This window comes from Heliconius melpomene, chromosome 18, assembly GCF_056956725.1.
Source record: "Heliconius melpomene rosina isolate 202511_hmr_F chromosome 18, ASM5695672v1, whole genome shotgun sequence".
Classification (NCBI taxonomy): Eukaryota; Metazoa; Arthropoda; class Insecta; order Lepidoptera; family Nymphalidae; genus Heliconius; species Heliconius melpomene.
This window is the reverse complement of record NC_140406.1, coordinates 9,819,082-9,847,062: the sequence shown is the minus strand read 5'-3', so window position 1 is coordinate 9,847,062 and position 27,981 is coordinate 9,819,082. Positions and strand designations below refer to the sequence as shown.

The window sequence follows — 27,981 nt, the reverse complement described above, 5'->3', positions numbered from 1 at the left end:
ACGTACGGAGCTACTTCCGAAATAAAGGCTGCAGTAGATTTGTACAGTACTAGCGGACGCGCGCAGCTTCGCTTGCTTATTGCTTAGGGGTGAATTCTAATAAACTTTGAAACACGTGTTCAATAAAATATTTTTAAGAGTCTCAATTTCAAATTTTATAAAAATCAGTGGCGATTTAAAGATTTTTCTATATAAAATTTTAACCCCTTATTTACACCCCTAGGGGATGAATTAAAATAAACCACGAAACTTATGTTCAATGAAATATTTTTAAGAGTCTAAATTTCAAATTTTATAAAAATCGGTGGCGATTTAAAGATTTTTCCATACAAACTTTCAACCCCTTATTTGCACCCTTGGGGGGTGAATTCTAGAAAACCATGAAACACATGTTCAATTAAATATTTTTAAGAGTATAAATTAAAAATTTTATAATAATCGGTGGCGTTTAAAAGATTTTTCCATACAAACTTTCAACCCCTTATTGGCACCCTTAGGGGAAGAATTCTAGAAAACCATGAAACATGTGTTCAATTAAATACTTTTAAGAGTCTGAATTTCAAATTTTATAAAAATTGGTGCCGATTAAAAAAAAAATCTATACAAACTTTCAACCCCTTATTTGCACCCTTAGAGGGAGAATTCTGGAAAACGATGAAACACGTGTTCAATTTAATACTTTTAAAAATCTAAATTTCAAATTTCATAAAAATCGGTGCCGATTTAATTTTTTTTCCATACAAACTTTGAACCCCTATTTCACCCCTTTAGGGTAAAAATTTTTCAAAATCCCTTCTTAGTGGATATCCAGATTACAAAAGTAAATATCTGTCCAAATTTCACGTTCCTACGCACAGCGGCTACGGCTGTGCGTGCGTCTTACCTCAGTCAGTGAGAACAAGTCCTTTTATATATATAGATATAGATAGAAGTGTATTATCACAATGGTGTCCTACTTGGTTTATTCGGCGAAGAGAAATGTCCTATGAAGCGCTTACTCTAAACTATGTTTTAAAAAGAGCAACTCTTGAGTTTCTTGCCGTAGTAGCTTCCTATAGGAAAAGTACTTGTAATGGCCAAATTGAATAAAGAATATTTTGATTTTGATTACATTATAAACCTTTCTACTTATGATTTCTGTACAAAAAGTAATGATATCCCATCAAAAACATAAATGTAAAATGAAAGCCAAGTTCAGTAATAAAACATATGCTTTCAGCGATAAAAGAAGTGAGATGTAAATGTATGCCAAGTTCAATGGTCAGTCCTGAAATTAATTTTAACAATATAAAATATTTTATAACAACTGAAAATGTCCATTCTTCTTACAACTTGGAGACTTTATTTATGTGTAATATCTGACTTGGCCAGTTTTCAAATTAATTTACATCGATATAAATAAATGTATTCAAATTCTATTCTATTCAGATTCTATTGTAAATTTATATGAAAACTGGCCAAGTCAGATATTACACATAAATAAAGTCTCCAAGTTGTAAGAAGAATGGACATTTTCAGTTGTTATAAAATATTTTATATTGTTAAAATTAATTTCAGGACTGACCATTGAACTTGGCATACATTTACATCTCACTTCTTTTATCGCTGAAAGCATATGTTTTATTACTGAACTTGGCTTTCATTTTACATTTATGTTTTTGATGGGATCTATATATATAAAATCGAAAGGTCACTCACTCATCACGAAATCTCAGAAACTACATGTGCTAGGAATCTCAAATTTTGCATAGGAGTTATTTATAGGACGTAGGTGCTCGCTAAGACGGGAATTTGTAATATTCGACTTCTAAGGGGTTGTTTTTGGGGTTGAAAGTTTGTATGAAATTTCTTTACTACAAATGCTACGAGTCTCAAATTTTGCATGGACGTCACTTATAGGACGTAGGTATTCATAGAGACAGAAATTAATAATTACATAGTTCACGCAGGCGAAGCCGCGGGCGGGCCGCTAGTCTTATATATTTTACATAGTTGCCAAACAGGTGTTTGGCATGAGTCATGCCGTCCAGGTGGACGGACAAATAAAAATTATTTCTTATTAAATATTTTTTATTAAATGCGAAAGAATAAGCACAGAGTTTTATCACTACTGCCTAATAATAATATATATTCATACACAACAAGATCTTTTAAGGTTAGTAAAAAAAATATAAATAACCAACCGTTTATGTCACAAAGTGTTATAGATCTACATTTTACGTTTTTTTTTTCGTTGACTCGTGACACGCACCTGGACGGTGGGATAAAAAATATTTCTCGTTAAGTGACTCCGCCTACAAAATCCTTGCCAAAAGAATACTGAGACACCCTCCTGACAAATTATAGTTTTTTTTATACCGAAATAGGGTACATATATACCTATAAAGGTATACACGTGTCTCTTATATTGGTAATAAATTTAAATTTTCTTGCTTCTTCCACGTAATCAAATGGATAAACATGACAAATTGTAAGTGCCCGAGAAATGACAAAAACTCGAACGTGATTCATGATATAGCCTTCCTTGATATATTTTTTATCTTCACACTGTATCCCGCACATAATTGGATAAGAAGAAGGACACTGGAAACTTAGTGTTAAAACACTCCGTTCCCCTTTTTCCGCTGAATTCTTGAGATATTTCATGTTGAGTGAATCAATACCGAATAACAAGATATTTTTTAATTCAAATCTCCATAAAAATAAACCAATACCTATGCCCGAAGGAATGAGCGATAATAATTGTAATTTCTCACTATTTTAGTAATAGAACAACAACATTAACTATTAACTTTATACGTCCAGGGAAAAACAATTTATCTTTCACCCGAACTGTGTTGAGCAAACACCGGCGCTTCAGTAAACATAGTGGTAGTTAATGTATTACACCTTCATACATATATAAAGAACTAGCGACCCAAACGCACCTTTGCCTGTGGAAATTGGAAATAATTGTTATATTATCGCCTAATTATACAAAATCTTTACATAAATTATAGCTTATGTGGTTTTTTTTTTATTGTAGATAGGCAAGCATTTGTCTGCTTTCTCACCTGGTAATAAGTGACGATGCGAACGATGGTGGAGCATGCTTACCTAGATAGTGCCTATTCACTCTTGTCTTGAAAAGGGCCAAGTTGTATTTTTCGGGGAACAATTCAGCGGGCAGGGAGTTCCACTCTTTAGCGGTTCGCATTAAGAAAGTAGAGACGAAGTGGTATTCTGATAAGTAAGCCATATTATTGTAAAATTTCTTTGAAATCTGTTCAGGAGTTCTTACTTGAAAGTGGTACAAACATCCATTTTCACTAACTTTCACATTTATAAGATGAGATCGTCGTCAAATAAAAATTACTAGCTCATTAGAAACTAAGTATGACATACCTATGTAAGACAATAAAAAAATCCTGATTGCAATAAACCATTCGCATACAAACTTTTCATATTAAATAAAAGGTTGTATACCTATCTACGAATAAATTATTTTTTTCATAACATGTGTAAGATTTCGTCTCGACGAGTTTTTTCTTTGTGCTGGGGTTTCAGGTTGTTACTTCAAAGATTTTGTTTCTATCCAATTATTTATATTACTTTTTTATGAAGCCACCGTGGCGCAGTGGAACAAGGTCTGCCTGACGGTCGTGAATTGGATTCCTACTTGGGGGAGTCAATTGAGTTGTTAGAAATATCCGCAATTCGGATTTGCCTGATTAGCCCATTTTGATTTCCTTGTTTTAGAGTTAAGCACTTAGACGAGCGTTAAGTTCGGAGAATAGCGAACGAGGTCTCTTAAAACTATCACCTCTAAAGAACCTGCTTTAGAGATGCGACAAAATCGCTTCCCAGCGTCATTATGTTTGTGTAGGCGTGTTCCTCTCTATTTTTGTTGGAAGTTGCATGTTTGTAAACATCTTGTTTGTGTTTCGTAGTTACGCTCTAATAACTATATTTACATAATTCTGCATTAAAATAAAGCTGTGTAAAACGTGTTTTGCGTTAAATGCGATATAACTTTGCAGTTATTTTTAAGAAAAGGAAGAATATTAGGGTCGAACTGTTTTTTTTTACAGTTTCAAACTTTTTCTCTCCATTCTCTTTACAAAACCCAAAACAAAGCCGAAATCAGCTCCGTGCTTTCCTAACTGAGCAGGAAAATAATTCAAATATAATATTGAGCCTTAATTCTTGAAACAGTTATCTTAGAAAACAGAGAAAGAAAGAGAAGATTTCCTAATAACGACGGGAATTTTAAGAAATCTTTTTACATGTTTTCTATTTTTCATTGGATTTTTATTTTAGGTCCTAAAGCCCAAGCAAAGACGCAGGCAACGACTAGTATTATTGTAATATAAGAAATTAGAAGATTACGATACCGATTTTTGAATTTTGAAACCGTACAAATAAGTACAATGCAATAGGTACAATAGAAGTGGTAGTTAAGTGTAACGTGACAGAGAATGCCGACGGCATTTTACACGTTATTTTCTACAAAACTTCAAAAAATATAAATTAAACAATGATTTAAGATTTGAATTTAATAAAAAAAATACCTTTATATTTCAGGCATCTAGTATTTCATTTAATTTGGTAATAAAATATTCATAGGTACAAATACGTCTCAACGCGACGGTTAATTATTTTCATTTATTTTAATATTAAAACATTTTTATTTTTAATTTAATGTAATATTTTAATGTTTAATATATTTATTTCAACGTGTTCAGCTCTGCTTAGAACGCAATATGTCACGAGTGGCCATCGAATCCACAATTTCTCTACTTTCCTATCCTAAAAAAACAATTGCTTTAAAAAGTCACTAAAAATTACTACTTAATTAAAAAAAATTACACTAACCTTTTAATTATACATAAATCTCCCCAAAACGGAATTCTAATCTACATCCAACGATGATTTATTCCCATAAAGCATCAAGATCAATAGAATCGAGTAACATAATTTAAACGTTTAACACCTTCCACAATAGTATCGTCTTACAAATATCCCGCGTCTATACGTATTTTGTACTATAAATGAATAGGTCTCGAGTTACTCTTTTATATGTAATAATTGTCGCTTTATTGACATTTAAGCGATTACAGATAGGTATGCTTTAGATTTTAATCGTACGTTTTTTTTATAAGCAAATTATAGGCTTAAAAGTTAAAATGTATTTATAAGTGGACGGTATTTTGATTTTGTTATAAAGGCTACCGTGACTCAGTGGAAGAGTGTTTGATTGTTAATCCAATGATTTTGAATTGGATTCCAATTTGTGGATATAAATTATTTACATTTGCCAGCTCTGCGCTTGCAAAACGCCGCGTCATTTACACCACTGACCACGTATCTAATGACAGAAATAAGTTTTTTTTTAAATAAGATTTTAATTACTTAAAAAAAGTTCAAAGTATAATAGGGGAAAATCAAATAATTGTTGAAAGTAAATATGTTTTTAACATTTTTGAAGTGTTATTCCACACTTAGGAAAAAAAAAATACTGAACTGAACCTCGCGCCTCTTAGAAGCCGTCTGCGCTTTGACCACTAATAAGTTCTTTTAATTAAAAATCTTATACTTAGCCAGTTTCATAGAGGCGCTAGTTCAAATCCCACCGCGTTGAAATCTTGTATACGTTTTCTATAAAAGTAATATATATATATATATATATATATATTTATAACTAGACATTTTAGAACTAATATAATAACTTTCTAGAAATACTTACTAATATTGTAATCGCTTCGACTTCGATAAATAGGTATTTCTGAGACTAAAAAGGAAATAGAAAATAATATAATACAATTGGATTTTGATAACTGACATAGTAAAAAGTGCAATTACTATGGCATTTACAAAAATATAAAAATTAATTAAAATTAAATCAGCTTCACGCTGTATCCTGCACACAGCAGGGTAGGCAGAGGGAACCTAGTGTTAAAACACTTCATTCTCCTACAAAAATAGGAATTTTTAAAAAGCTATTTTTATTGAACAACAAAAAAATAATGTCAATGGAATAATCCATTGACATTATTTTTTTTATATAAAATAAGTTTATAATAACTTTTATAACGTATTCAATTTTATATAACTGAACGTATAGTCAAAAGCTTATAACGTGCTTTTGTCGACTCATGCGCATTTGCCCCACTCTTTTATGGGCGTGGTCTCTTCATAACGCCCCTTAGTACATCTTTTATGGAATGGCAACTTAGTTTTTACCATTTGTAAATGGTTTCAATTATTTTTATTAAGAATATATATTAAAGAAGGTATGGCTGCAAAAGCGACGGTTGTGAGTTCAATCCTACTAGGAGAAGTTGCTCTGGTAGATAGATTCTTGGCACAGAGTTCTCTTTACCTACCCTGCTACGACAGAAAAATCGTAAAGCTCCTTCACTAAAAAAAATATAATTATTATTTTTAATAAAAGCATATATATTTCGAATATAATAAAAATTTTGTAGAATACATAGCACATTGAACTGCCCCATAGTTAAGCTATGTACTTAACATAGCCATTCTTAATAAATGGAATATCCTAGACTAGTATAATATTTTAAAACGTATTAGTAGTTCCTGAGATTAGCTTATTCAGTTCCATAATACTAATGTATTTTTTGTAAGCTATATATTTTTATGACATGTATAAAATATAATATGTATGTGGATGTATAATGATTATAAAAACATTTTTCTAAGTGTCTAAGAAACTTTACATTAAGCTTAAGCAGAAAATAAGAACAAAGTGTTAGATCACTCATAAAAATCTGATACCTATGTCATAAAAAAGAATGCTAAAGCCAATTTGCATATTATAAACACGCGTTCTCAGGTGTGGAGATACGAAACAGTAAAATTTTTAAGGCTCTACTTATACACGTTAAAATAAATATTCGACGGCAAATCCCCGACGCTACAGCGGAATTTTAAATTGGTCAACATATTGGAATAACGTTTGGATGTTTTAAGAGGATTATTCATAGCTTGCTTAAAACTTTTAACGTGATTTTCACATGTTTTACATGTTTATTACGTAATACGGATTAAAATTCAACTATAATGCTTCGTAACATAGTTTACAGATAGCTGAATAATACGGAATTTATACGACTTCGATACCCATGAAAAAAAAAATCGATGGAAAATGGGAAGGGAGTATTTTAACACTAGGTTCTCTCTGCCTACCCTGCTGTGCGCGTGATACAGCGTGAAGCTGATTTCAAAGACGATTTTTTTCACATTTTCAAATCATTAGTGGATGTGTTATCACATGTGTGAATGTACGTGTGTTCACATACACTCACACTTATGTAACTGTGTTTATGTGTGTAAATGTGTAAAAACTAGAGTGGAAATGTTCCTTTGAGTGAATGCTCGTCAGAACTCACAACCCACAACCCGCTTGTTCTCTGCGCCACGGCGGCCTCCCATATACAAAAAAAAACAAATTATACTCTTTATATGAATACTTTATAATAGCGATGAAGAAGACTTTATTTAGAAATCTCAATGTGAATTGACTTTCAAAGTAAAAAATACCCTATTTCAATGCAATAAGTTTGCTTTTTTATAAAAGCATTACACTATAGCACATTTATAAGTCTACCCTATAAAAGACGCTATTTACATTTTTTTTAGTTTAAATTAGGGTTACTTTATTGTATTGGTCATAATAAGATAAAAGGGTTATAATTATTATTTATAACACTTATAAATCAAAAAATGCAAAACAAAAAGCTATGAAAGATCTTATTGTAAAGGTTAATTAAGATATGTGTGGACAAATAGGGTGGGCAAAATTACTAATAAAATTTAAATATTTAAAACTAGTTTTAATTTTTTTCTGTGTGTACCACGAGAAGGTAGAATACGTAAGTAAGAGAAGGATAGGAGGTACAACTGAAAGTTACTTTTAGAACGGTCTGTTACATGTTTTACCTGATAATAGTGGAGCTTAACGCTGTTATTTTTCTAGAAAACGATATTATTTTTAAACAGTGTTATTTACTTTAGCTGAGTAGATATAAGCCTACAATTGGTAAGTACACGTTATTTCTCAATTTTACCAATATTTTAATATTGTTATTTTTAAAAAATATTAATAAAATCTGTAAAATATATTTAAAAAAATATCAAAAAGCCAACGACACGCGGTGTTCCCAGGCGGTCACCCATCCAAGTACTGACCGCGCCCGACGTTGCTTAACTTCGGTGATCGGACGAGAACCGGTGTGTTCAACGTAGTATGGTCGTTGACGACTAAAAATCATTAATAATATGTTACGTTTCACATAGTCTATTTAATTTTATATATACACATAATAATATTTTTAAATAGATTATTTTTTTTTGCATTTATATAATAAAATATAAAAAATAAATAAAATTATAGCTTATCCTATATCTTATAAAACAAAGTCGCTTTTCGTGTCTGTCTGTTGTTTCTAACTCTTCTTCTTCTAAACCACCCAACGGATTTTATTGCGGTTTTCACCATTAGGTCGAGTATTTTTCGTAGAAGGTTTATATATAGTTTATTATTTGTAAATTCTTATGTAAATTAACATAAATACGAAAAATATGAATAAAGTCCTACCCGCTGAGACACTTTCGCGCATGCGCTGCTTTAATGGTAAGTACTACATGAAAAAAATGTACTGGAGTATTGTTCCTCTTAATAAGATCTACAAAAAAGTCCGCGAGAGCATATTTTTATCTTTTAAGGATAACGTGTAGTGATCATATTTCTGTCTAAAAATAATAATTTCAATATATTTTTTATTGTGAGGGATATTTTTCCATAATGGTATTAATCCTTATCCTTTAAAATACTTTATTAATTTTCTACGTTAAACGAAGATAAAATTTGCTTTTTACACAATTTTGAAATTGCGAATAGTTTAAGAGAAAAACGCATTTAATTGTTGACACATCACGTCGTTGACACTTCAGCAGTATCGACTCAAGTTTTACTTATCCCTTACTCTCAGCGTATAAATAAGTATATTAGTTACGTTGGCCATTTAATGTAGATCAAAACTGTCTTTACTGTTTTTCATTTTAATAAGTACTTTAGAAGTTGTTACAATATCAAAAAATCCTTGCTGCGAAACGGCTCGCCACTCGCCATGCGTCCGCCGTGCCCGCCTGCCTTACACGCATCGGTGGTTCAGTGGTAGAATGCTCGCCTGCCACGCGGACGGCCCGTGTTTGATTCCCGGCCGATGCATTCTATTTAATTTTCCTCACAGGCAGCCACGTAGTGCTTGCTTTTCATCAGGGACAGAATACCCTCTTCAGCATTAACCACAAGCAAAAAAAAAACCCGCCTGCCTTTATAGCAACGAAGATTTAGATGCGTTTGCATGTATTGGATAATTAGAGTTGAATGTATTATTTCAGCGCGATATATTTTTTGTAGTAGTTATTAGTAGGTAGGCTTTTGTTTATAATTTCTTTCGTTTAAAAATAGTCATTTAACTATCTAAAAATAGTCATTTAAATATATTTTAATAAGTACTTGAAAAGATTAGTAGCACAGATTTAAAATTACGGTACCTACTAAAAAATCCTTGCTGTGTAAAACAATCGGAAAATCCTTATTGAAACTACGAAAATGCGGGTTGCATTAGGGTTTAATTAATTTTCACATTATATTAAGTGCTTTGCAAACATACATTATATGAATAATCCAGTAGTAAAAGCGGGCGAAGCCGCAAGGGGGTCGCTAGTTTAGGTATAAAGATATCAGCTATAACTTTAGTTATAATATTTTTAGCGATGTTTCACAAATATACATGTGTTTCTTGTAGTTTTTAGATAACTAATATTTATGTAACTAAACTTTTATAATTATATACTAATTTTAACAATCAAAATAATTTCATTGTTAAAATAAGTATATATATATACATAAACATTTTAACATTCAAAATATATAAGAGCTCCATCCAAGTTTTGCTATTGAACTAAGTTATTCCTTATTTTAAATACATTTTACTAGATGGCGCTGGATCATACAATTTTAGTTATTAGAACATTCAATAGCTGGCACTAATTTTTATTATCAAATCTATACAAAGAGTACCTACTGATTATTTTAATTTTATGTATTTTTCATTATGACAGTGATAAACTATATTATTTTATTTTTAGAAAGTAAATGTTGTGTAATATAATAAATTTTTTCATCGATTAATGTCAAAGATAAGTTTTTAAAAAATATCTTTAGTTGTTACTTAAAACCATAAAATAAAATTGTGTTACTTTGTTTTTTTATAAATATAGTGAAAACAAAATAATAAAATACATTACATATTATTATAATATTTAGTCAAAGCTTGTAAGAACAAATCATAGATGGCGCTGTTACATAAGTATTTGCTTTTTTTGTTCTATTTACTTTAAATACATAGTTTTTAATGTCTATATATATTATTTTCATATATTTAAAATATTTAACATTTTTTTTTTATTAATCATAAAATTTACAACATTTAATTATGTGATATTACAATATTTCTTAAGATTTCTAGATCGCGCTATTAAAGTTTTTTAAGTTTGTAAGTATATATACAATAGTCATCAATTAACTGATGTACTCGCTTCGGCAGTACATATACTAAAATTGGAACGATACAGAGAAGATTAGCATGGCCCCTGCGCAAGGATGACACGCAAAATCGTGAAGCGTTCCACATTTTTTGGAAAAATATTTTATAATGTTATTTTTATACTAGTCAAACGCTTTACCAAATTTGTTTGTGTGGTTTCTAGGACGTAAAATGAAAAATCCTATAGTTTTTATTTTATTTCCGTTGGAATTGAGAAATCCTCTAAGTGGGATTCTACATTCCCTGAGGACCCTACATAAAGCGAATTATAAAGCTATATATTGTCTAACAGTCACCCAGTAACGGAATATGTTTATATTCCGTTACGTTCCGTATATAAATTATATAAACATAACATATTCATAACATATCTACAGGCATTTTAATCTTTTTATTATTTACTTTTGAATGAAGAAATTTCTCATGTAGGTTCCTTGGTGAGTGTAGGGAGCACTAAGATAAGATTTCTTGAAATTCCTACGGGAACATAAGAGAACGGGTGGCGACTACTAGTCACATTATAAGAAATCGTACTAAAAAACAGCCAACCCGTAGACCAGTTAAATTTTATTACTCCCATCGCCCTAAAAACCTTTTTCCGGTTAAAATTTTCCCTAATTCTAAGTAATTTGCTCGCTGGACGTTAAGTGGGTACAAATGTTTGACGCAATCAAGCAATTTGTTTACGGATGACTTTAAGTATGGAGGATGGATATTAAAAAATATTAATACTGCATAGATTAAGGTTTTTTTTAATGAACGAACTAATCTCAGAAACCACTGTTTAAAATTGACAAAATGTTTTCTTTATATATATCTAGTCCTCAAGACCTCACAAGCACTCTGGCCATACTTAAACTTGTTTTAAATTTTTCTTTAAAAAATGTATTTTCATAACAATATTCCTATTTAAGCGTTGCTTTAATATTTTCTCAGGCACTATAAAACGTGCTTTACAATCTTGTCCATGTACTAAGAATTTTTCTTGAGACGATCACAGCATTTGATGTAGAAGCACGCTTCCTTCCTTTTATGAATTAAATGGTGCATATTTAGTAAGTTTTCTATTAAGCATGGCATTTAAGTATATTTTATTAACTTAAACATAATTCCATCGTGATACTGTGGCATGGCGTCTGACTGTTAAAGAACTGGTTGTGGGTTTGTTGCCCATTCGGGGGAATGATTTGAACAAAGACAAAACGCGTCGTTGTGTTCCACCACTCAACACATAGTACTCAACATAAACTCTTTCTCTATTCAGAAAGAGGAAGACTCTTCTTCTTGTACGAATCAGTCTATTAATGAAAACCATAATAAAATCAATTGCATAATTTGAATGATTAAAACAAACACAGGCGGGAATCGACTTTTCTCTACTAACATAAGTACATAACAAATGCATAAACTAATGCTTCCATATAATTAAATGTCTTATTTGACAAGTTTTATATTGTAAAAAGCTTTCTCAAAGCTCTCTTTAAATAAGCTTTTAAATATGTTTTATTTTAATAAATATGTAGAACTATTGTAATCAATCAATGTTCCCTACAGTTTCTACGTCCATGAAATAAATAATAATAAATATATTTTAAATAGTAGGTGAGCATTTTACTACTGAACTACCGATGGAGGCCAGTTGAGGTGCAGAGGCATAAGACTGTGAGTTCATTTCCCACTCAACAGGTAAAAAAATTTTTCGAAAATATTTTTAACTTACATTTTTTATTTCTTTTGTTTGTTTAAATATTATGTCATCGAAAATATTTTTAACTTACATTTTTTATATCTTTTGTTTGTTTAAATATTATGTCATCTGTCGGCGGATTCAAATGGATTGGATGTGTAGAGATCCGCCACTCAACAATTCAGCGGAAAATGGGTAACAGTGTCTTAACACTAGGTTTCCTCTGTATATCTTATCCTATGCAGTGAAGCTGGAATGATAATATGAAAGTAAGCTACCCACAGAACTTTCAAATTCACATTGAATCAACCAAATCCCAGCTATTTAACGCAGACTCATAAAACAGCGTTCATTTAAAATAATAATATGTTTTAAGTTGTCAAAAGCCTATAAAATATGGCTTAGCTTAAAGTTTTAAGGAAAATTTTATTACAGCGTTAAATCCATCCATTAAAATGTTACCAAACAAATTCAATCAACAAGTATTATATAAGTTAACTTTAAGCTCAAATGTCATTTTATAGTCAATTAGTGTTTAAGAGGTTTTATAAGTTTGGAATTGCCTAATTATTTTGTAAAAAAATTGTAAATTTACTCTATCGCGGCGCAGTGTCTGATGAATAAATTTAAATAATGTTTAAGAAAAAAGATGGAAAAAAGATCATTAGAATCCCATACAAGATAGCTATTATTAAAATTAATTAATTTTATGTATGTACTTATATTATAAGGCTGAAGAGCTTGCTTGCTTTTGGGCTAGTTAAACGCACTAATTTCATGAACTATTTTAAACTAAAAAGATATTTTTGTAGAGGGTTGTTTACTTTCCCAGAAAAGCAATTTTTTATACAATGTATATCATATGTATACAAATCTAACTTATTTCTATTGGATCGCGTGGACGAAGCTACGAGCTAAAAGCTAGTCAAACAATAAAATTGTAGTCTGTATATTTAAAAGAACAACTGTTGAGTTTGTTGATGGCTCTTCTCAGAATATCATTCCGAGCCGCTGGTAGCCTTCTGTTTATTTGACGACGCAAATTTACTTTAAAACGTGCCGCAAAAATAATTTTGAATATAGAATATTTTAAATTTGAATTAAATTACCCTGATAAGACAATGGAGTCTCAAAATAGAATGGAAAAAGGAGAACGGAGTGTGGAAGCTCGCTTCGAGAAGGTAATAAAAAAACGTTGATTCATGAATATGTTAATACAGCAAATACACTTATTATTCTACAATTTTTTTAATAACTTCATATTTCATTCCTCATCTACCTGGTTAAGCAGAGGGAATGTAGTGTTAAGACACTCCGTCTCGCAGTTTCCCTTAAAATTTCGTGTTGAGTAAAAGGACTCAACTTGTTACCACTGTGAAGAACTGAAAATAACGAATTCCCCTGAATGGGAATCCAACCCAAAACCTTCGCTTTAAGAGGAGTACGTTGTGCCGCTGTGACGCCACCACGGCGTTTTTCTAGCACCTATATTAACAAGAGTCACTCATACTATATAATTAAATAGATGCTAACTGCTAGGGTATTAAGTTCATTTCTCATGCAAATCGTTGGGAGCGATTCAAGCTCCGTAATTTCCATTTTGAAATCTATTGGTGACTTTAATTAAATCATTTACCTGTTTGTTCCACTCTATGGCGCAGTGGGACTGTTTGACTGTATCATGTATGTACAGTTGTGAGTTCGATTCTCACTCGAAGAAATAATATATTTTATATTTTCATTTTCTCGCTTTAGTTACGAGGCAAAGCTTGAGAATTCGGTGGAAAGTGGGAAAAGAAAGAGTCTTAAGGGGAATAGATTGCCTTAACACTAGATTCCCGGGTTCCCTCTGTTATCCTACTATATGCAAGGCACAGCGAGAAGTTGAAACAGAAAAATAAATAAATAATTAAATTTCATTTTTACATTAACGTAAAAGAACGATTCCCAGGAAACAAAGCTCTGACGCGTGTCGTTGACAAAAGCTCCTTCCTTTGATTTAGAATCAGTCCGGACTCATTATGTAACAAACAAAATGTATGTACATATATAGCAGTGTATTCAAAGCCAAAATATAATTTACAATACTCGTACTTCGTCAGGATTTTTGATAAATATATTTATCTTTTAAATTAGGGCAATATGTTATAATATTATGTCATGTTGACATTTAGGTGGTGCTTTTTCTCCCGAAGTTTTTTAAAACGTACAAAAGAAATATTATAAAATTATTATTTATTTATAAATATTTACAAAAAATATCAATTTCTTTTTTAAGTCTTAATTTTTTCATATTCGTTCTTGGACTGTGTATCGTAGCACTAAACGAGAATTATTTTAAGAACGGGTTTTGTATTTTATAGTCCACACCAACGAAACTACGGACTCCTTTATATTTTAAATTCCTATAATTTGTTCTCCAAATAAATTTGAATCTATTATTATCATTACGTTCCATCGGTTTATAGCAACTGAGCTACAACGGCGTCTCAATGATAAAAACCGCTTTTTCAGTTTTCCAATAAAAAACAATACAATGGCCGAAAGCGTGAAACCAAACAATAAACTTTTTATGGCTTATATTATTTCAATCAAAATTAGACTTAAACAATATAAAGATAAAGTTAAATTTACTTAAGCCGTTACACAATATTTACAGGTATCTAATATTATAAAATCCTGTTGACACAATTCTCTTAATTTGAAAATAAACAAAAATTTCCAACAGCTTTTATGTTTAAAATGTGAATTATACGGAAAGAGTAAAAGAGAATTTGTTAAATAGAATTTGTACCGCTATTAATAAGCTCTTATATTTAAAAATATGTAACTTTAAAAGTACATATGTTAGTTAATGTATATTCAAAAAAGTATTAAAAGTATTTTCGTATAATATATATTCCATACTTTCATTAATATATATTTCCATACGTTCATCAGCATAGGAAATCAAGAGAGGATCTCAAATCTCGATATTCCCTGCGGGAACTGGAAAATATGGGTGGGTTTTTCAAGTTTCAAAGTCCACGCAAACAAAGCCGTGGCCAACGACTAGCTTATAACATATCATTCTAATTATATTATACTAGCGACCCTCCTGCGGCTTCGCCCGCTTTAACTACTGGATTATTCATGTAATGTATGTTTGCAAAGCACTTAAGATAATGTGAAAATTAATTAAACCCTAATGCAACCCGCATTTTTGTAGTTTCAATAAGGATTTTCCAATTGTTTTATACAGCAAGGATTTTTTAGTAGGTACCGTAATTTTAAATTTGTGCTACTAATCTTTTCAAGTACTTATTAAAATATATTTAAATGACTATTTTTAGATAGTTAAATGACTATTTTTAAACGGAAGAAATTATAAACAAAAACCTACCTATTAATAACTACTACAAAAAATGTGAAACCAAATATATCGCGCTTAAATAGTACATTCAACTCCAATTATCCAATACGTGCAAACGCATCTAACTAAATCTTCGTTGCTATAGAGGCAGCCGGGTTTTTTTTTTTCGAGCTTGTGGTTAATGCTGAAGGGGGTATTCTGTCCCTGATAAAAAGCAAGCACGACGTGGCTGTCTGTGAGGAAAATTAAATAGAATGCATGGGCCGGGAATCGAACCCGGGCCGCCCGCGTGGCAGGCGAGCATTCTACCACTGAACCACCGATGCGTGTAAGGCAGGCGGGCGCGGCGGACGCATGGCGAATGGCGAGCCGTTTCGCAGCAAGGATATTTTTGATATTGTAACAACTTTTAAAGTACTTATTAAAATGAAAAACAGTAAAAGACAGTTTTGGTCTACATTAAATGGCCAACGTAACTAATATACTTATTTATATGCTGAGTTTACGTTTTTCTGCAAAACTATTCGCAATTTCGAAATATTGTAAAAAGCAAATTTTATCTTCGTTTAACGTAGAAAATTGATAAAGTATTTTAAAGGATAAGGATTAATACCATTATGAAAAAATATCCCTCACAATAAAAAATATATTGAAATTATTATTTTTAGACAGAAAAATGATCACTACACGTTATTCTTAAAAGATATGAATATGCTGTCGCGGACTTTTTTGTAGATCTTATTAAGAGGAACAATACTCCAGTACATTTTTTTCATGTAGTTCTTACCATTAGAGCAGCGCACGCGCGAAACTGTCTCAACGGGTAGGACTTTATACACATTTATCGTATTTATGTTAATTTACATAAGAATGTACAAATAATAAACTATATATAAACCTTCTACGAAAAACACTCGACTTAATGGTGAAGACCGCATCAAAATCCGTTGGGTGGTTTAGAAGAAGAAGAGTTAGAAACAACAGACAGACACGAAAACCCACTTTGTTTTATAAGATATAGGATGTTTTATAAGATATAGGATATAGCTTCACGCTGTATACCGGACACATGCCAAATGTTTCATTCCATCGAGTAGGAGTCGAACCCACAACCGTCACGTTTACAGTTGCAAGCTTAGCCTACGCCACGACGCTTGTAAATAATAATATATGTAAAGAAAAATATAGTGACAAATCACTCCGCTACGCTAGCCAAATTTTTACCAATAATACATTACTTTATTTAGTTAGTACGCCCGTTTAGTTAAACTTTGCGTGAATTGTACCAGTTTTAAAATTTCCAATTTCGCGCAATCATAAATTTCAAAGGGCCGTAAAAATTCCCGCCGTCGCTTGTAACCTGAACAACACTGTATATAGCACAAGTGATCAAAATTTAAATAGTAAAAGCTGTAGAGTGGAATAACTTATTATATTACTTCATATGTATAAAATATACACAAGTATAAGTATGTATGGTCGAAATTAGTGTTTATTTTAACGAATGTGGATTCAAAATAAGTGTACACAGTGTGTATCTCAATTCAATTAAACAATCAATGGTGGTCTGTATGTTTTGGAACTCAACGCTGCGGTTTGTCTTGTTACTAGAGCGCAGAAATGAAAATCTAAATATCGAAATGTGAATCGAACCCAATACTGTCACGCTTACTTTCGCACGCTAGTGCCGCTGCGCCACAACTGTCTCTTATTAAATTTCATTTTAGAAAATTGAATTAATGCTGCACTTAACGCCGCGTTTTGTCCTACCAGAGGGGGAAATAAACATTACTTAATTCTCTTAGAGAGAATCGAGCCTAGGATTGTCATATTTAGTTACATACACATATAAGTTTACACTATTTAATGCATATACGATTATATAATTATGTCGATAGTCGAAATGCACGCCTAGTCTATTAGTCCAAAAGTACTTATTATGAAGTGATGCAAGAATGTCTACCCGTTCTACCCTTCAGAACAAATTCCTATAGCTCTTTTACGTGATCAGATCTAGAATGATGAAGCTGTAGAGATATATTATTAATTTCTAATCTTAAAAATATTACAAGTACAGAATAAAATATAATACACATTTACACAAATATTCAAATCATGTATATATTTTTTATTGTTTAATAATATTGACTTTTTCCAGAGTAATAATATCTGTATTCCATAATTTATTATAATTAGGACAAAGGAGAAGTGGTTTATCATTGAGACATCACTCACTCTTTTTTATATGAAAAATGTATGCGGCTATAAAAAAAAATCATAAAAAAGTAGTCTTCTCCATAGATTTTTGTCCCCCATTCTTAGAGGTACTGCCATATTTAAGTGGGCTTAAATAATGAGTTAGCGTGTCTAGACCAAGAACCACCTGCTACTAAAATATAAACTAGTAAAATTATTAAAATTTTATTTTCATACATTTTAGTTTAATCCTACACATTTTTAATGTATCTAATATTATAATTTCGTTTAGTTAGTTTTAGTTCCGCCATTCAATATGAAATGCCTAATGGGAAACAGAGTGTCTTAACAGGTTCCCAGGTTTCCCCTGCTTACCCTTCTAAGTGTGGGATATAGCTTAAACCTAAAAGAAATATGACGATGAGGCAATATGACGTGAATCAGGTTAGAGGATCGATCACCAATCGGAAGATTTTATTTCATTTAATCGCTCTAGCAAGTCAATGCACTGCGTTCAGTTCCGCAACTCAACACAATAAATACTGCCGACTTCGGGCGGAAACCAGGAAACGAAGTTTCTTGATACAATTCTTTTTGTTTTCTCGTACTGTAATAAGGAAAAAAATATTATAATAGTACCAACAAGGCATTCAGAACCATCAATCAGTCAAGTATAAGTAACGCGATACATTTCATTTCATTAGAAAACAACGTCATCTTATTTCTTAAGCCGTGTACGTATCAAGTTTAAAATTTTAGATTTTTAAAGCAATGAAAAGATTTTCATCAGGCAAAAAGCTCTCTCACAAGTCTACGCGATGCGAGTAAAAACGTAAACGTTCTTGTTTTATTAATTTATTTGTCAATTTTAGCTAGAGTTTACCTGTGGCTTCGCCCCTGTGATCAAATTTATAACTTTTTTTTTAATTATCTCAATTTCTTTTACTTGAGTCTAAGAAACTAATTATATTATATACATAATTATATGCACCTCCAAAATAAGCTATAAACAGCCTTAGCTTCATATAAAAGAAATTTTTAGAAAAATCACTTTTTCTAAAAATTTCTACATCTCACGGGAGTAGAAACTATTCCGAGTAGAAATTTGTTTTCAATTTCGTTTTCGATCGTGCAAAGTGTCAAGCTTCGATTGACTTCGAATGCAATTTACTGTGTATCTATATGACCTACATACATATGTATATACGAATTTATAGATTGTAATGCTAGTATGTATTAAAATCTGCTTCACACTGTATCCCGCTCAGGGTAGGCACAGGGAACCTGGGAACCTAGTGCTAAAATACTCCGTTTCCATTAAGACATATTTGTTTCACTCTCACTGCCATATTCTGGAGGCATTGCCAGTTGAATGGTGAAACTCAACGCCGCACTATGCCTCGATACCAGAGCGAAGAAATAGAAATATAAGCGTAAATAAATATTTCACTTCCTCGAGTGGGGATCGAACCCACAACCGTCGCGTTACAATTGCATCCTTGTGCCGATACTTGAGAATCTCTAGAAATTCCTACAGGAAATGGACAAACCTATATTCTTAAAGTCCACGCAAACAAAGTTACGGGCGACGACTAGTATTCATTAAATTGAAACAGAAGAGGCATATTCATTGTACTTGTTGATCTGACCTATAAAAATATTAGCATTAACTACCAAATACTTGCTAACGAGCTTAACTTTTCGTTGAAAATTTCGATATCACCTACAGTCAGTACAAATAGTAAAAAAAGTAATTATACTTTGCGTATATTAATGCGGAATAATGTAATTTATTTTTATCTTAAAAAATATAGTTTCTTAAGAATATCGATCGAAAATTGGCTTAGAGGCACAATGTCTGACTGTAAAGTGTAAACATGATGATTGTGGGTTCGATTTCTACTCGGAGAAATGAATTATTCTTATAACGCGCATATCTCAAAAATTTGGGATAAAAATAAGACGTACCTACCCCGCTTTCCACGAAATGTTTTGACATTAGATACCCTGCCCTCTGCCTACCTTGCTATACGCTGGATACAGTGTGGAGCTAAGAAAATAAACACTAAATTATATACTGAATAAAAATGTAAAATGAAACTGTCCAATGTTCTAAAAAAATATTTTTCCCCAATGAAAATAGTATTACTTTTAAGCTTCTAACAAAAACCTCAGTCAAATAACAACTGGATAATACCGGTCGAAACCGGATTTGATCCGGATTATAGCGGCTAACGAGAGCCTTTATTCCTTCTCTTCTAGAGCGTAAGTAAATTGATAATGATGATAATTTCCTTGGTGGTTGTAATAACTACATTCATTGTAAAACAACTGCTATTAATAAACCTACATTGAGTTCATTTATTTTTGATAGACTAATAAAATTAAAATAAACGAAGATTTGATGCCGGTCGTGGCGTAGGGGTGCAAAGTGTGACTGTAAACGCAATAGGTTATGGTTTTAACTTGAGAAAATGAAACATTTATTTAAATTTATATTTTCATTTCTTCGATCTGGTATCGAGGCAAAGCGCGGCGCTAAATTTCGCAGCTGAAGAAACTGTCTCACAGCACCACGGTGGACATTACTTTATACATTAGCTAGCCATCTGTCCGCGTGTCTTGTTTCAGCTGTAACAGAAAGAAGGACATACGAAAATTTTAAATTTCTTCTATTCGTTTAAGTATCGTATAAATCCCGTCAAAAACATAAATGTAAAATGAAAGCCAAGTTCAGTAATAAAACATATGCTTTCAGCGATAAAAGAAGTGAGATGTAAATGTATGCCAAGTTCAATGGTCAGTCCTGAAATTTATTTTTAACAATATAAAATATTTTATAACAACTGTAAATGCCCATTCTTCTTACAACTTGGAGACTTTATTTATGTCTAATATCTGATTTGGCTAGTTTTCTTATGAATTTACAATAGAATCTGAGTAGAATACAATTTGAATACATTCATTTATATCGATGTAAATTAATTTGAAAACTAGCCAAATCAGATATTAGAAATAAATAAAGTCTCCAAGTTGTAAGAAGAATGGGCATTTACAGTTGTTATAAAATATTTTATATTGTTAAAAATAAATTTCAGGACTGACCATTGAACTTGGCATACATTTACATCTCACTTCTTTTATCGCTGAAAGCATATGTTTTATTACTGAACTTGGCTTTCATTTTACATTTATGTTTTTGACGGGATATCATTACTTTTTGTACAGAAATCATAAGTAGAAAGGTTTATAATGTAATCAAAATCAAAATATTCTTTATTCAATTTGGCCATTACAAGTACTTTTCCTATAGGAAGCTACTACGGCAAGAAACTCAATAGTTGCTCAATAAAAAACTCATAGGACATTTCTGTTCGCCGAATAAACCAAGTAGGACACCATTGTGATAATACACTTCTATCTTAATCTATCTATCTATATATATAAAAGGACTTGTCCTCACTGACTGAGGTAAGACGCACGCACAGCCGTAACCGCTGTGCGTAGAAACGTTAAATTTGGACAAAAGTTTACTTTCGTAATCTGGACATCCACTAAGAAGGAATTTTGAAAAATTTCAACCCTAAAGGGGTGAAATAGGGGTTCAAAGTTTGTATGGAAAAAATTTTAAATTGGCACTGATTTTTCTAAAATTTGAAATTTAGATTTTTAAAAGTATTTAATTGAACACGTGTTTCATCATTTTCTAGAATTCTCCCCCTAAGGGTGCAAATAAGGGGTTGAAAGTTTGTATAGGTTTTTTTGAAATCGTCACCAATTTTTATAAAATTTGAAATTCAGACTCTTAAACGTATATAATTAAACACATGTTTCATGGTTTTCTAGAATTCACCCCCTAAGGGTGCAAATAAGGGGTTGAAAGTTTGTATGGAAAAATTCTTAAATCGCCACCGATTTTTATAAAATTTGATATTTAGACTCTTAAAATATTTAATTGAACATGTGTTTCATGGATTTCTAGAATTCACCCCCTAAGGGTGCAAATAAGGGGTTGAAAGTTTGTATGGAAAAATCTTTAAATCGCCATCGATTTTTATAAAATTTGAAATTTAGACTCTTAAAAATATTTCATTGAACATAAGTTTCGTAGTTTATTTTAATTCATCCCCTAGGGGTGTAAATAAGGGGTTGAAAGTTTATATAGAAAAATCTTTAAATCGCCACTTACTTTTATAAAATTTGAAATTGAGACTCTTAAAAATATTTTATTGAATACGTGTTTCAAAGTTTATTAGAATTCACCCCTAAGCAATAAGCAAGCGAAGCTGCGCGCGTCCGCTAGTACTGTACAAATCTACTGCAGCCTTTATTTCGGAAGTAGCTCCGTACGTAGTTAAGCAAAGCATGTCTTCTTTAGAAGAGTAAGGATTCCCGTTTCGAGCGCTAGTGTAGATACTTAAATCATTCCAGTTACGACATACGTACTCTACCATAGTCTCGCGCAATTTATTAGTTTGTTGTATATCAATACGCTCAAACGAAGAATATGCAATAGCATGGAAGAGACAGCTCCCATCGGGAGGCATTGGAACAATTCGGTGTAAGGTTCTTGTTTCAACCACAAGCAATTCTATTGAACGACTCATTGTTCAACATGTCTTGGAAAAAATATAAACAATAAGTTTATTAAGTGCTGACGGTACAAATCTGAATTGATATGATCCCAAGGTCGACTTCGTTCTCTGCCGTTTCCACAAGTGTTCCTAAAACCAGTAAAATCATGAAACCCAGGCCAAAAAAACCATTAAAATATGAGCGCCTTCGTACAATAAAATATATCTAATATAATTAGGTATTTACTTTTTTATTATGGTCAATAATATTATGTTTTATTACTCTTAAGACGATATTTAATTATATATGAAAATAGATTATATTTATCTATGAATCTCGACTATAGTTTTTATTTTGTTGATTAAATGACAGTTGTCAGATTAGAAAATAATGAATGTATGCTGCGTTTAGAAATCTGATATATTTATTATTATTTTTTTCTAATTTCATTATTTTGTTGGAATAACTCAACACGCAATGCCTCCAGAGTTCGATGGAAAGAGGAGAACTGAGTGTCTTAACACTAGGTTCCGTCTGTCTACCCCGCTATGTGTGGGATACATCGTAAAGCGGATTTATTTATTTTGTATTATTTTGTTTAAGTAATTTTTAATTTTCTCTTTTTTTCTCTTATTTTTTTATTAACAATTACTTAAATTTTTACTGTTAATAATTACTTTACAATTACTTCTGTTAAGATAGCTGGTAGGCTGACAATATATCAAATTAAAAATAAAATCAGCTTCACGCTGTATCCCGCACACAGCAGAGTAGACAGAGGAAACCTAGTGTTAATACACTCAGTAACCTCACTTTCCATCGAATTCTGGAGGCATTGCGTGTTGAGTCACGGAACTCTCCGCCGCGCCTTGCCTCGACACCAGAGCGAAGAAATGGAAATATAAGTTTAAATTAATATTTCATTTCCTCGAGTGGGAATCGAACTCACTACCAGTCGGTTTAACAGTCACACTTTGTGCCCCTGTGCCACGACTGACCTTACAGATAGTATATTATTCTTAAATTTTATATATATTTCTATCAATATAATTATTTTTTTTATATTTATTTTTTAGTGTATTTTTTCTGTTTTAGGGTTCTGTATCTCGAAAGCAATAAAACAGAACCCTTATAGGATCTTATATAGGACTTAGTACTTAAATATTGTAATAATAATTTAATATCAAATACGTTAATCGACTATGCAAATACTCTTAGTATAATAAGTACTAAAACATATGTTTAAATTGTAATAAATAATAATGAAGGATGTTAATCCATTTATTATATTTTTATATTTTTACGTGAAGCCCTTGAAGTCCACATGATGGCAGGCTTTGTCAGGACATAAATTAGAGGCATTTTCAGCTACAAATGGAGACATATCTTATCTTATATTATAAAATATACTTGAAAGCATCGTGTTGTTTTAGATGGCTTACGTAAGTAATAGTGAAGTTAGTCTCCATAACAAATAAAATATTTACTAACCCGTGACATAAATTAAAGCAACATATATATAAATAATGCATTGCTCTTATTTTTTTGTCAGGCGCTAAGCCTAAAAATCAATTATCATGAACTTTGATTGCTATGATTTCTTTACAGGCACTATAAGTAAATGTTCGTAATTGAATCTATTTATTGAAAAATTATAAGAAAATATTAAAAAAATACTAGTTTCGGATTTTTCCCTTGATATACACCCAATTACTTAACCGGATGCTAAATTTCACCATTCTAGGTCATCTGGAACTTGGTTAACATTAAGGTCTATAGGTCAGTCACCCCCATAAAAATTTACGATTTTTGGACGTCATTATCTAAATAACTGTTTGAGCTGTGTTTATGAAATTTAATGCACGTATACAGGTAGGGGGTCTAAATATTTGAGCCAAATATGACAGCTTTAGATGGAATAGTTTTTGAGTTACGAATAGGTAAAAAGTGGCTTCAAATGGTTCGTGTAAAATAACACACGGTGCTGCTCGCCAGTTTTGTTTGTAAGAACACTTGGCTACGCGCTCCGCGCGTTTTAAATAAATATATCAAAACAGAGTTATTTTCAAATCACAGACAGTCACTACAATTTCATTTATATTTATAGATATTATTATTACTCTTCTCTTCCTCCTGGCATTAATCCCGGCTATTGCCAGAATCTGCCTTCTTACTCAAGCTAGCTATAGATATTATTATTACTATAATACATAAAATATAAGTAAAATCAGAACTCTCACCTACACGCTAATTGCACGTCGAACTTTTGTATCAAAACCAAAACTTAAGCCAAAGCTTGGGACCAGCGCGCGACGGTAAAGTTGAGCTTTGTTCGAAGTTACCAAACTTTTAGCTGTCGAATACGAGTCATTCATCTGGCACAAAATGTTCTATTAATGAATGTTCTGCAATTATGCATAATTATATATAATTGCAGAACGAGACCAGTTAAACATAGTTTTGGATATCAATTTAGGTCTATTTTTATTTAGGTTGCGGTTCAGCTGCATATCCCAGCTGTAGGTGAGAATTAGGCAGTGGAGGCTACGGTAACGTAGCAGTTCCACCTCTGATGCTGAGCCACCTATTCTTCTAGTTGACCATTTATCGGACATTAACGGCTTTTATGATAACGTATCTAAAACAGTAACAATATAGTTAATAATATCAAATAAATATTTTATAACGATGACACAAAATAAAGCCAAAAGAAATGGTTCTAGTGAAAACATATGTACAAGACGTTATTCAAAAGATCTTAATCAATAATAAGAGTCCTCAACGTGGCCTTCGAGTCTCTTTGAACCCTTATAATACTCCAGTACTTGTAGAATTGTTCGAGAAAAGATGTTTTGGGTAAAATAGTATTATTACGATATGTGAAAATATTTTTACATATACAAAGAACTTACCTACATTGCACAGTGTTTGAGTATATGCGATGTTTGTGAGTTTGATTCTTACACAGGAGAATTAATTATTTTCATTTCCTTGCTCTGGTAATAAAAAAATACACGCAATGTCTCGAAAATTCAGCGGGCAATGGGTAGCTGATGTCTTAGCCTTAGGTTCCTTTCGTTTACCCTGTTATATGCTGGATATAGTTCAAAACTTTAAAAATATATATGGTGTATATGTGGATAGAAAATTCCGTAACAGAAAAATTTTAAGTACTATGTACCTAATTTTGATAGGAAAATGTCAACCTGAATAATGTTTAAAAAAATAATAATGTATCGTTTAGTTTTTCTATGTTTTCCACAATCTTTTATGAACTTTTTTTACTATTTTGAGAAAACATTTTGTTAAAAAATTAAAACAATCTTCAACCTCTTAAATAAATTTTTTATTACAGTTCGTAGTGATAATAAAGAAAAAAAATATTCTATTTACTTCTATAACATTTTATAAAAGTTATTCAGTGATTTTTTAAATATGTATTTTTTATGACCTATAATTTAAAAGTGGTGTAAAGAAAACTTGGAAAGTTATCAATTTCAATTTTTTCTATGATTGATATGAAGCTCTACGATATAAAATAAATTTGTAAATCAAATATAACTAACATTATTGTACCGCAGTGGAATTGCGTCAGATTGTAAATACGTGCTTGTGGGTTCGATTTCAACTGGGGAAAAAGAATTATTTTTATTTATAGAATATATTATTAAGACGCGACGTTAAGTTCCCAACTCTACACACTATAGGTCAGAAATGCGAGAAAGGAGTATCTTAAAATTAGGTTCCTTCTGCCTAACTTGCGGCATCTCCATATACGGGAAAACGTGTAAAGCTGTCATTAATTATAATAATAACCGATAAAAGTCTAAAATAAATAAGATAAATATATCTTCTTAATAACCTTGCACGTGATTCTTCGCTTTTTGTAATTTACTGTATATTATTGTTATAATTAAAAACTCATTCGGAGCTTTAATGACTTTCCAATATACCTTATTACACGCCCGGGCGTAATTATCGTTACTCGAATGTACGTATTTATTTGAAAAGTTCGACGTAACGACGAAAAAAGCACTCGACGAACTCCAGTTGCGACGAAAGCTCGCAAATATTTTCTCACGCTTCGTCGAAATTTTACTTATTCTTATTATACTATAACTAGCTTTTAAAATTCAGTATTAATTCATTAAATTTCAGAACACGAAAATGTAGTTCAGCACTTTTGAGCATTTTAAGTTGAGCTGTTTTATTCATATTTTTGTTATGAAAAGAAACTTTTTTTATGCCTCGTTATAATTGTGTATGTTTAGTGAGATTTTCTTTAGCAATGTAAAAGCTTAGTTTAATTTAAAATTGTAAGTTTTTGCACGGTTTTTCTTCTAAATATGTTACACTGCAGTGTTTTGCTCTTTCTAGTGTAAAAAAGAATGCATGGAGTTATACTACAACGAGAGTACACTAAAAACGTTATCGGAAATAATGACTGAAATTATTATGTTTCTGGTACTTTCTAGATTTTTTTTTCCGCTTAACAGGGTTTTTTATATTGTAGGATAAAAAAACACGCTTTGTGCGTGTTTTTTCACACGCAAAAAAACCTTATTTATTTTTTTATCTTTAGGTAATTATTTTGTTTTTAAAAAAAAATCAGCTTCATGCTGTATCCCACACACAGCAGCGTAGGCAGAGGGATCCTAGTTAAGATACTCTGTTCCCCATTTTCTGCCAAATTCTGGAGTAATTGTGTGTTAAGGGGCAGAACTCAACGCCGCGCTCTGCCTCGACAGTAGAGCAAAGAAATGGAAATTTAAACGTAAATAGAAATTTTGTTTGTATCTATAGCTATATAGCACACATGTATCGCTATACCTTTAGTACTCCACCGTCCTAACAGAAAAGGCAACTAGTAATTTTAGTAACGAGCGCTCGGTCAATTTAATATCTTTTGTTACATACAAATTAAAATACAGTCAATTTTCTATCAGACACATGAATACATGAATACGTTTTGTAAAATGAAATTTTCATTTAAATTATTTTATACTTTGTGGTTTTGTTTGGTTTACTATGCTTTATAAAATTTGATGTTGTGAGAGAAATCTAAGTAGAATAATAATTTTAAAAATGCACATTGACTGTATTTAAATATGTTGAGTAATGGGTCCCCCCATTTCCTTCCCAGCTTCTAATTTTTGTAATGATATATTAGCACATAGTATATAATGTACTAGCTTTTGTCTGCATCTTAGCCCTCGTAGCATATAAGAAAAAATTAAGAATCATAGACAGCTTTACGCTGTATCCCGCACACAGCAGGGTAGGCAGAGGGAACCTAGTGTTAACACACTCCGTTCCCCACTTGCTGCCGAATTCTGGAATTTTTTAAGAATCGTATATGTGACATGCAACATTTTAAAAGTAACTCAGGGTAATTCTGACCGCAAATACAACAGGTAGGTATCATCGACATAATTAACAGGATATAAAATATCTATAAATAAGTGTACTATTCAACACAAAAAGAAACAATTCCTACCAGTAATTCCTGAGAATAGCGCATTTCACCAAAACGAATTCTACCTCTTTACAATGTT

At 31.5% G+C, this 27,981-nt stretch overlaps 1 long non-coding RNA gene and 2 other non-coding genes across 4 annotated transcripts in view; 2 read left to right on the top strand and 1 right to left on the bottom strand.

Annotated features, from left to right (window-relative positions):
• The window catches only part of LOC146529495 (uncharacterized), a 169,798-nt gene that overhangs the window by 86,464 nt on the left and 55,353 nt on the right, over nt 1–27,981 (top strand). The gene's annotated exons all lie outside the window — the stretch shown is intronic.
• LOC146529498 (5S ribosomal RNA) lies at nt 8,142–8,260 on the bottom strand. Its single transcript, XR_014879060.1, has one exon. It is a non-coding gene; the product is annotated as a 5S ribosomal RNA (ribosomal RNA).
• On the top strand, nt 10,601–10,707 carry LOC146529497 (U6 spliceosomal RNA). The gene has a single exon (XR_014879059.1). It is a non-coding gene; the product is annotated as a U6 spliceosomal RNA (small nuclear RNA).